The sequence below is a fragment of the Tenrec ecaudatus genome, chromosome 1, assembly GCF_050624435.1.
Source record: "Tenrec ecaudatus isolate mTenEca1 chromosome 1, mTenEca1.hap1, whole genome shotgun sequence".
Classification (NCBI taxonomy): domain Eukaryota; kingdom Metazoa; phylum Chordata; class Mammalia; order Afrosoricida; family Tenrecidae; genus Tenrec; species Tenrec ecaudatus.
Genome location: NC_134530.1, coordinates 308,343,332 through 308,355,726, shown reverse-complemented (window position 1 = coordinate 308,355,726; position 12,395 = coordinate 308,343,332). Strand labels below are relative to the sequence as shown.

The following is a 12,395-nucleotide window of genomic DNA, read 5'->3' as shown; positions in this document are numbered from 1 at the left end:
AAATAATCTTATCACTGTAAATGTGGGTGAGTGGACAGTGGAGACTCAAAACTCATCAGTAGGCAACTGGTCATCCCATTACTGAAGGGTAGTCGGGAAGAGATGAGCCAGTCAGTGTACATGGTAACTATGATGAAACACATAACTTTCCTCTAGTTCTTAAATGCTTTCTTCACCTCCACTATCATGATCCCAATTCTACCTTACAAATCTGGCTGGACCAAAGGATGTACATTGGTCTAGATAGCAACTGGAAACACAGGGAATCCAGGAAAGATGACTCCTCCAGGACCAGTGGTGAGAGTGGCGATGCCTGGAACGTGGAAAGAATGTGGGGTAGAAAAGGGGAACCGATTACAAGAATCTATGAATAGCATCCTCCCTGAGTGATGGACAGGAGAGAAGAGGGGCAGGGGAGGTATCAGACAGTGTAACATATGACAAAATCATAATCATTTATGAATTATGAAGGGTCCATGAGGTTGGAGAGAGATGGGGGGAAGGGGGAAATGAGTAGCCGGTATTAAGGGATCAAGTAGAAGGCACATGTTATGAGAATGATGATGGCAACAAATGTACATATGTGTTTGACACAATGAATGTATGCATGGAATGTGATAAGAACCGAATGAGCCCCCCCAAAAATGATTTAAAAAATAATACACATAAAAAACTAACGTGACTTGTTGATTTGTAACTGTGTATTTCAAGGATTTTCATTGTTCAATGATAGTTAATTTATACAACCTCCTCTACTATCAGTTTTTCATTTTGCTTTTATTACTTGCATAAGTTTGTTATGACCTTTCCAATATTTTTTGTTTTTTTTAATCCCAAATTGGAATTGAATACTTGTCTTAGCAAAACAGGCAGGGTTTTCTTTCTGTGAACACCTTTCTTAGAGCAGTCTTCATGGCTTTGTTCCTTAGACTGTAAATCATTGGATTGAATGTTGGGGGCACAACTGTATAAACAATAGTAAGTAAAAAGTCTAAGAGAGTTGGAGAATCAGAAGGTGGCCTTACAAACTCAAAGAGCCCAGTAGAGAAAAATAATATGACCACACACAGATGAGGTAGGCAAGTCGAAAAAGCTTTTGCTCTACTCTCAGCAGATGGCATTCTGAGCACAGTAGAGAAAATGTGTGTGTAGGAGAATCCAACAGAGATGAAGCAAACAAATGATGCCAAGGACACGAAGGCACAGACCCCAAGCTCCGGGATGTAGTCATTGGAGCAAGAGAGTTTCAGGAGTTGGGGGATATCGCAGAAGAACTGGTGAATGACATGGGGACCACAGAAGTGGATGGAGAAAGTAGCAGCTGCATGCATGAGCCCAGAGATGATCCCACTGGTCCAGGAAGCTAAGACTCCATAAACACAGGTCCTGGTGTCCATGATGATTTCATAGCGCAGTGGAAAGCAGATGGCCACGTAGCGGTCATAGGACATCACTGTGAGCATGGCCATCTCAGTAGAACAACAGGTTATTAATACAAAACACTGTAATATGCACTCCCAGAGAGAAATAGTGCCACTGTGCATGAAAGAATGACAAATGGATCTTGGTACAGTCGTGGTGATGAAACACAAATCCAGAACAGAGAGGTGCTTCAGGAAGAAATACATAGGCGAGTGGAGGCTATGATCTATGGAAGTCGCAGTGATAATGAGCATATTGCCAGTTAAAGCCACCAAGTAGAAGACTAAGAAAAGAGATGCCTGTAAGATTTCGATCTCAGGATTGCCAGCAAAAGTGACGAGAAGAAATCCACTCATTGTAGTTAAATTAGTCATACTTATTCTCAATTCCAAGGGCAATGCTTACTGCAAGAGAAGATGGGCATGCATAGGAAGAATGTGCTATTTATCAGTTGAATCCATTTGTTCCATGATGTTAAGGTAAAAAGTACTAATTACTGATCTATCATTGTATGTACCAAATAGCTTTAAATATTAATAGTTATCTTGAACCATCTCAGATGACATTGGCTCATTCTTATGTCATCATTTAAGTAAAGGCAAGAAAATAGACACAAGTTTATTAATAGGATACATCTCACTCTCTCACTACCATCAAGTCAATGCCAACTCCTGGTGGCCCCATAAGACAGAATAGAATTTCCCCACTGTTTCTGAGACTGTAACTAACCCTTTACAGAAACAGAAATTCCTATTTTTCCCTGTTCAGCACCTCGTGTTTTTGAACTGCACACCTTGTGGACTGCAGCCCAATGTGTAACCACTATGCCATTAGGACTCTAATGAGACATGTAGACCATAAATCATTTGTAGACACTCAGTGTTCCATTCAGCTCACACTCATTGGTGTGTATAAAGTAGTGTGTGGTGTATTATTTTCTCAAAATTTCACTTTCAATTTACATAACTCACCACATTCTGTCATTGCAAATTTATAATTCAGTTTCATGTATGAGAAAGAAATTCTTCATTTATGTATATCTTTAAACAGTTAGTGTGAAAAATGACCACATAATATATTGATAATGGACCAAAAATCACTACCCTTAACCTATTATATCCCATAAAGTGAGCTTCAACATTGTAAGTTTCTCTCAGAAAAGTGTCAGATCATATATTTTCTAGTACATTTTAGTATAATCTATTAAATAGTATATAGTATATTTTAGTAAAATAAACTGACTAATAAGCATATCAATTGATGTTTGCCATAACTGGATTAAATAAAATTTAAAGCAAAATGCAATAGTATTTGAATGGCCCAAATTTGTAAAGATTCAAAAATAGAATACTCAGAGATATTGAATATGAGGCAAGATGACACAGAACATGTAGCTACAGTGGTCACATGGGTGCATATTTTAAAAACACAGCCTGTATTTTAAACCAGTGAAGTTTATTCTGCATATTTTTGTGCTACATATTTTAACTGAAGCATGTGAGTAAAACTGGTGAAGAAAGTATCTGTTTAGAGCAATAACAATAGAGCCAGTTGGGAGGATAAATAAAAGTGTTGCCAATTTGTTTTCCACCATACACACACACACATAGCCACACATATATATACACACACTCAGACACAAAATTCCAAACCAAAAAACAAACAAAATCAAGATTCAAATACCCAAGCACCCACAAACTACAACAATACTTTACAGTTGGTCAAAATATTAGAACCTGGGAGGGAGTGCACAATGCAAGTCAACCCACCAAAAATGCTGAACAAACAGCATCATTAATCTACAAAATATTTATATGACTGAACTAGGAACAGGTGATGTTCTCTATGTTTGTAAAACTTTGGAACCACATAGCTGAGCTGTTAAATCTAGTGCCGCCAACTCCCAAAAAGCAGGAAGGATTTTAGTTAGCTTCATTCTTCGATGCCCCATCAAAATTTTCTATGAGATCTGGAACACCATCATCTTCCTCATCAATGTCTTCTGTCTTTTGGATTTTGCTATGCAACACTTGCCTTGGGAACTGTTCAGCTCATTTCCTAAGACTTGTGAAGCTGTCAGCAACAAGCTGGCTTACTATTTCAGGAAAATTTCTGTGGATGGTTTGGCTTCTGCATGACCAGTAAGAGCAAATGTGTTAGCAGAGAGGGGAGCTTGCACCTTGGGATAGATGGAATGAAATGAATGGTGTTCCACCCCCTTTAATCATGGTTTTCTCTTCAATGCCAGATGTATCCATCACAGGCAATTTTTAAAGAGCTCTCTGAAGCTATTTGTCATCAACTGTAGCTGTTCAAAGTACCACCTTCATAATTCTGTGAGCTGTACCCCGTCCCCTATCTGGACCTGAGACTGAAGTTTGGCTAACTTTCTTGATTCATGCTGATGGTAAATCTGAAGCAGGGAGCGTCCCTCAAACACCAGCACACAGCAAGAGCAAGAGGGCTGCCTTAGTGGAGACAGAGAAGACCGAAATGGGGCATGAAAAAAGATCATTTTACTGGGGGCACTTTAAAAAATATTTTATTAGGGGCTCGTAGAACTCTTGTCACTATCCAGACATGCATCCCTTGTGTCGAGCACATTTGTACAACTGATGCCATCATCATTTTGAAAACATTTTCTTTCTAGTTGAGCATTTAGTATCCTCCTCATCCTCACCCATCCCTAATCCTCCAACTCTCATTAACCATTGATACTTTATAAATTGTTATTTTCTTCATGTTTTACACCGACCACTGTCTCCCTTTATACATATCTCTGTTGTTTGCATTATGCGTAGGTCATGGGGCATTTTCAATGTTTACTTTATGAAAAGTATTTTTCTGGCATTACAATATCTTGATCTATCATTTTCCTTCCTCTATTTTCTATCATGTTTAAGCAATCTATCTGTGATATCTAGTGTAGAAATACCTCACATATCTTATACATCGCTCTTCAGGTCAGTGGACCGTAAGAATGGAAGAAATATAAAATGATGGGGTCCATTCATCCAACTTGTGCTCTTTGATCAAATGCAATGGGCTTTAGCACATATGCTCAGCTCTGTAACTTTTTGTCTTTCCATGATTCAGATAATTTCCCTTCTGCAGTCCAAAATCACTCACCAGAGCACATCAGGAACCTCCCCACCCTCAGCTTAGGTAGACCGTGTCAGTGTGAGGAGCCACTAAGCAGGAGGCTACGCAATGTCTGTGAGTTAGGAACGCTCTGTAAAACCTGGTCTGTGGAGAGAAGAAAATAAGGCCTATTAATCTTCCTTTAGCCACAGGAGTTTAAGCGACGGTATTCCTCTGGCACTAGCAGAGAGATCCCAGGGTGCTTTGGGTATTTGGGACTCCTTGTAAATACCTTGGGGTCGAAATGAACAATTACATGGAGTTTTCTGTGCAATGTTTTTTCTGTTGAGCTGAACTAATGATCAGGTCTCATTACTGGAAATTTTAGCTTATTGATGTTTATCAGCAAAATTATTGAGAAGTATTTTAAACTGTCATTTAGATTCAGGAACTCACAGCAAATAATGGTAATCTCAATAGGTCAATAATTTCATTGCAAATAAGTACATGTTTGCATTAATAGTGTCTAACTTTTTGCTTCACTACAAAGTCAAGATAACCTGTACTGAGTGATTTTTAGATTTTTAATGTAGATAGCTCATAGAAGCTCACATAATTAGATTCATGACATCTAAGATTTGGAAGACTTTTAAGCAATCATATTGATTAATGTCTACTCAAATTAAAAGTTCATTTTTCCAATTCTACATAGGTAGTTTATCATCAGTTTTTCTGTTTGAATTCTTAATGAAAGAGTCTTGGGTAAAAGACACAAGAGCCACTTTTCAGAGCATGTCATATGATTAAGATCAAGACTTTTGGACACTCCATGCAGGACTAGAAGATTTGCTTCTTAGACTGTTTCAAACAAAAAGTGAAAACAGTGTCAAAGACAAGAAGTATGTCTATAATACAATCTATGAAAAACACTGAAGTTGTGCCCTTGTCCAAACGTTAGACATCTATCATTGAAAGTTTTTCACCATAAAATGAATTAAAAATATAAAGTAAGTGTGGCAGTTACATATTTTCATAGCAACTTGAAGATATATAAAATGTAGGGGTGGTATTCAACCTGTCAATCAGGTCACAAACTGATGGTGCCTCCTTGTGGACGTGGCCTTCTCATAAAGAGAGTGCTGGGACCCTCGGTCCTTTATCACTGTCTTCACCTTCCTGCTAGTGAGCCACAGTGGGACTAGCCAGAGCCCTGAAATGTGACCACTGCCATTGGACACACAAGACACACCACTGCTATTGGACACACCCACTGACGGGCGATCTTCCTGCATTCTGCATCATTGCATATGGCTGCAAGATTGTGAAGAAGGACTTTCAGACTACTTGGACTTATGGTCTTGAGTTGGATTGAGATTGGATGTTTTGTTGACATATATTTACTCTTTGATATATTTACTTGCTGATATATATTTAATTTTTTTACATCTCTATCTCTCTTACACAAAAGTGAGGGTCTCTGGATTTGTTTCTCTAGTCAATCCATCCTGACACACCAAGTTTATAGTTTTATTTTTACTTAACAGAGCACAGCACTATTGAAAATTACAACTGCACTTTTCGTGCTTTCATTGATAAAAATTGGTCTATGGTGTGCTTGCTCAATGTAATTTTGCCTAATTCCTTCTCTTTCTGTATCCAGCAGAACAAGACCACACAGTCTGCCTTGACCCGTGGATGCTCTCAGATATGGTATTACTGGCTTTAACTCGCAGAGTGATCTCTGACAGCAGGCAATGGGAACAGTGATGGTGAATGTAAACTGCTCAGCAGCACACCTCTTCATGCGGTGCTCCGGGCACAGTGCTCCACCTCATGCACCTCACATGTGCCTCTGTTTATGACATGTAAAGCTGTTGCCTCACCATAGCCTTTTGTTTTTCTACATTCTTATGTTAGGATTTATTTATTGATTTGTATGCTTTTTAACCAGTTTTAATGGCATATACTTAGCATATCCTGAAATCTAATGGTTTAAGTATATTAAAAAGAGTTGTGTAATGATTATCACAAACAATATTTGATCAGTTTCATCATTCTTGAAATTAGTTCCAAGCTTCAGAAGGGACTGCCTCAAAGAAAGTTGTGGAGTAAACTCCAACAAGACGATAAAACCTGAATACAAGAGGACTTCCACACATTTATGGAAAATTCCACTATATTTTCAGGTCGTTTTCCAAGAACCTTTTGAAGTCCCCTCATAAGTGTTTTTTTTCCACTCATTAATTTTAAAGTGAATTTTACCATTGTTTTCCATTCCATGAGCTGACTGCAAAGGACAGACTAAGACAATAGTTTCTGACTAAATTTAAGATAGTCCCTTGTGATAGTTCTATGCCTTCTTTATGAATAGTGTCTTATATTAGTTTATCTATTGTGTGTTTAGTGTTTAACGAAGAGACAAGTTGACATTTTAGTAGCTAAAAGTCCTCCCGCTCCTAAAGGGACCTTACTGTGGGAATTATATGCAGGAAACCGATTTGAAACTTGACACGATGAAAAGAACTAGACCTTGAACTGTTGCTGTAATCTGATGGGATCTTAGGAATGTTCACAGGAGAAATTAGTGGCTTTTATTTGAGGGGCTAGTGTAAACTATTCGAGGCAAGTAGTGGGACTGTGCTGGATTAAGAATATCCACAAAGTCGATGTCCTCTTCTCCCTGAGAGAAAACCACTTGCTGTTGAGCTGACTCCAAGGCCTGCTGATTCTGTGTGTGGTAGATCAGCATCATCCTCCATAGGACCTTCAATGGCTGATTCTTCTGAAGTTGATCGCCAAGCCTTTCTTCCAAGGCACTTCACAGTGGATTCAAACTCTGAACTTCCACTTAAAGTGTGCAAACAATTTAGGGCATTCAGGGAGTCAGGCTGGGCCTATTTTCTGTTCACCTAAAGCAGAAAAGTCATGTCAGTGTGCTAATATAGGATGGGAGAGGTAATGTTAATGCCATTTCTGGGCCTAGATTAAAAAGAAAATCAAAGCACTAGCAACTTCTACCATGGTCTGTTCGTCTCTGTGTTATCATATCAAAATTTTCACTGAGATTTATCTGTTCAAGTGGCATATGCTAACCACATTAAGGAAGTAGGAATATGGGAAAGAGCTAGAGCAAAGAGGTACTCTGTTAACTTCCGCCCATTTAATGCCAGGTTATTCAGGCCATCTCAGCAGAGGTCCTGGACCTAGTCATTAAAGTCAACAGTGATTCCTGGCTGCACTCTTCCCTCTGAATAAGGCACTATAACTACATAAAGGGTATAAGCCACTAAATGTTGGACTACCAGTTTGCTATGCAGCAACAGAGCATCAGAAGCCTTTGAGAGTCTCTATAGTTCACAGTGTCTAAGCCCATTGTTCTGTGACTAATTCTCACCAACAAACATGTGAGAGGAAATGATCCATGACTGCTACTTTGAGACAGTCCAGACACAAGCTGCTTTCCATAATACTCTCTGTCATCGACAAAAATAGAATCAGAGGTACACAAAAAGGCAGAAATCGAGAAAACAGCAAGGACAGTGATCAGACAAATTTTTTTTTTGCTAGAGTTGCAAAAGTGAATGATGAGACATTGAATAGTCAGTTTAAAAGATCAATTATTGCCCCATAATATTATTGATCAGGTTGTCTTTCTTTCTAAAAGCGTTACATGTTGGCACCCCTCATCCTTTTAGGGGAGTATAGGCACAACTTTTAAAAGAGCCCTGGTCGGATTCTGGATTATGAGTAGTGTTGCAAACCCCAAGGTCAGCAGTTCCAAATCCCCAGGAGCTCCACAGAAGATGAGGATTTCTACTCTGGTAAAGATTTATGGTCGTAGAAACCCTCAGTGCAGTTCTATGCTGCCCTATAGATTCGGTGAATCAGGATTGACTCGAGGGCAGTGACTGGTTTGGTTTGGTCTAGATACTTTAAACAAAAGACACCACTGCCTACGCCCACTGCCACCCAGTGGATTCTGACTCATAGCGATCCTAAATAGATTTTCCGAAGGTGGGAGTCTTTACAGGAGCAAATAGTGCCATCTTTCTCAGATGCGTGGCTCATGGAGTGGCACTGCCCACCTTATGGCTCAATGCTTCTCTCACAGTGCCACCAGAGCTCCTGATGGCAACAAAAGGTTGTTTTAAATAACAGTGATTGATTTTCTTCATCAGAAAATATTAATTTGGTCAATGTGTCAGCTTCCTGATTCCTTCCTTAGCAGCATCCATGGGAGTGTAATGCAGTTTTAACTTGGATTGTAAAGGAGGTCAAGTCTGTCAGACAGTATTCCAAGAACTAAATAAAACTCATTGTCATTGAGCTGATTGAGACTCACTTTGGCAGCCAAGAGTACAAATGCTCTATCGGGTGGGTATCCAATCTGACTGCCACTGTGCCAGGGGAAGGCGGTACCTCACTGTAGTTCTGATTTTCATCTCCTCAATGTAAGGTGACCAGATTTTAACACTGGTAAAGTGTGACACCCTTGACCGGGGCTGGGCATTTCTTTAGTTAAGATTTGGTCTACATGGAGCAACAAAAATTTTCATAGAATGCAAAAATCGTTTTGTAATATATATTTTTTTGTTTTAACATAAGTACAATTTACAAATATAATACATTAAAATTATGTATCACATTAGTTTATTCTTTGGCATATTTATCATTTGAGTGAATTTTTTTAGTAGATTGCTGTCATTGTTTAAAAGGTCATGAAATTTTTCACAAGAATTTTTAAAATTATATTTGGCACATAAAATGGCTTTCAATGTCTCAACACTTAATTGTGATTTTTCTGATGTCCACACTATATTTACCATAGAAAAAAATGCATTCAGTCACAGCATTAATTCATGGTAAGGACAGTGAGTATTCTACAATTTTTAGTGCATTATTGTATGGAAGGTGGTTTGTTTCAAAATGATGAGATATTTCCAATCATTTCATTTGTTCTCTATTATGATTTTGCTGATGCCCAAGATTGAACCTTTTCCATATCAATATATGTTTTTAATAATACCTCATTAAAAAGATCTTTTTCAGAAGTATTGCTATATAGGAAATCTTGAGTAATATGATTGAATGATTTTTACACATCATTCCAATTAAGTCCTTGTTTTAATGTAGCCCAACGAATATGTTCAATATCATTGTAATGTACCGTCCATTCTTCTAAATAATCTTTGCAGTTACTTTAGAACTTTTAACATGATTCTGGATATCTGCATGATTTATTTCACCTTGTTTTTCTAGCTGGCTTATACTATCATGGAAAGTCAACGGAAGAAAATTATTTTCTAACAGCTCTTGACACTGAAATTTTAAATTATTAACTTCATTTGCTACTTCGATTACCGAAATTTTGTCACCTTCAATAAGTTTTATAGCATTTGGAAAAAGAGCTGCTTGATTGTGTACAAACTGTAGCCAAATTTTTGAAGATTCTTTTTCAAAAAACTTCTAAAATTCTAGGACATTTATCCTGTGATAGAAAGTAGGATTTCAAAGGATCATATATTTTCAAAATTCTTTTGACAGCTGGCAAAAGAGCTAACCGGCGCATTTTACTGTATCCAAGTATTTTCTGATATTCGACTTCTGCATTTTCACAAAATCCTTTAAGCATTTCAATGTGCACAGTGTAGAAATAAGCAACATTTTCCACATCTTCAGGCAACAAATCAGCAGCTGTTTGAATGGCATTATGTATTATGTGTGTTGCAAAACCAACACCAATAATGTTTTGATTAAGGTTTTTGTTTAATTTATATAAAATATTATTTGTACTTCTTCTCGCTTTTGCTCCGAAATTTGTGTTTGTGTGGTCTGCACAATATGCAATCATTTTATGTTTAAAATTGTTTTTTTCCAAAATATTAATAATGGAACTGAAAAGTATTTCAGAAGTTTCACCGAGCACAGAAACAAAATCTAAAATTCTAATTTTCATTCCAGTTTCAGAATCAAAAACTCGAATAATGGTTGGAAATAACTTTATATCCTTATGATTAGGTGTGTCAGAATATATGGATATAAAATTAATTTTTCTAGATTTTTGTTTAATTCTGAAAATGCATATGGGGAAAGTACATTACACACAATTGCCTCAGATTTTGTTCTAGCACAGGCAAATTTTATGTTGAATAACTCTCTGACAACTTGTGATGTATAGTCCATAGATCTGAAGGAATGACTGTGATTAATAGCATGAAAAGACATAAGTCCTTCTGCTAATGCTAATTTCTTTTCTTCTCACCATAAGTTGTTTCCCGAAAAAATTTCTGTATTTTGGAGGAAGATGCAGCAGTATTTAAATATCTGTTATGTTTTTGTGTCTTCAAGTGCTTTGAAATATCATTCTTCCTGCCATGCGAAATAGAAAATTCACCATTACATTTCTCACATTTACCATGCAATCGTTTTTGATTTTTTTAATAAAAGTAAATTCACTTCTTAGATCATCATTGAATTTGCATCCTCTTTTCTTACTCATTATGTTAAAGATCTAAAAAATGATTTAAAATATATTTTAAATTATTAAATACATATTGCGTAAACACACAGCAAGTAGGTACATAATTACATGAACATATCTTACTGTTAGTTTATAAATTATATTAAATTGATTGTTATAAAGTAACTATATTTTTAAAATTATTTTAATTTTAATCCTATATTTCTTTCTAAATAATAACAATACTAACTCGTATTATTTTTTTCTCTGAATTTGCGGTAACATAAGTCGTAGGTGTCACTTTCAAGGCCAGCGCTAGACTTTTTGACGCCACAATAATATATAAATAATATGAGTGCTGTCTGCTAAATTCAAGAAGCCTTATGTCTTTATGAAATAAATACATAAATAAATAACTTACCTAAATTATCTAAATAGCTGATTTGTTGACATCACTTGTTTAACTAGCACTAGCACGCAGTATGATGTGTATCGTCTGAGAGACAGTTACAAAATGTTTTCATCATTGCCAATGGCAAAAAATGCCACTGTTCATGAAGTCCAAACAATGGTGGTCGAATTCTAACAACTGATCAACAATTTGAATTTTGATAAAAAGTTCTCGATAATCAGTTCTCAACAATCATTTGCTATTATTAAAGTTTAACTTTATAAAATTAAAAATAATTTAAAACACATATCCTGGCGAAATAGCCACATGGCAGCCAAAAACCGTATATTGCCTTCCCGTTCTCCCACCATTCCCTAGCTTGTCATGCATTCTTTCCAAAAAACCAGACTTTTTTTTAAAACGCCGCGGGACGCAAGACAAATTGTTAAAAATCGGACTGACCCGCCCAAAGCGGGACGTCTGGTCACCTTACAAACATCTATCATCTCAAGGATCTCCTCATGCACTTCTAGCACCTGAATGTCTTCTTGGAGAAGTGTCTGTACATGTCTGTTTTTGCTGTTGTTGATGCTGAGATGTTGGAGCTTTCTATAAATTTTAGAGATCAATTTGTTAGATTTCTGGGTTGGTTTACCTAGGTTCTTACTTCTCAACGTTGGAAGAATTCACAAGGCAGAAGCACTTTTGTAAATGCAAGGAACTTTTATGATGGAAAGGGAAGTTTCCGGTATTGCACTCTCAGAAAGTACACACTGCTCCTGGAACGCATACATGGCCGGGCCGGGACTGTTGGAGAGCTCACAACTGAAGATGGCCACTTCAGGGCGCCGAAGAACCACATGAAAAGAATACAGACCAGGAGCTTGCGAATCGAAGTATTCAGAACCAAAAGCCGGAAATCCTAAGAGGCCAAGAGTGGGCGCAAGCCAAGGACCCTCCCTTTCTCCTCCTCCTACATTACTGGAGGAGGCGTGTTTGAGGGTACTGGCTGACTTCAGATGCACCTGTGTGATGTCACAT

General features: G+C 37.4%; 1 pseudogene; it reads right to left on the bottom strand.

The window, feature by feature from the left end:
- Positions 1-857: 857 nt before the first annotated feature.
- LOC142437576 (olfactory receptor 14J1-like) lies at positions 858-1,850 on the bottom strand (annotated as a pseudogene).
- Positions 1,851-12,395: the final 10,545 nt, after the last annotated feature.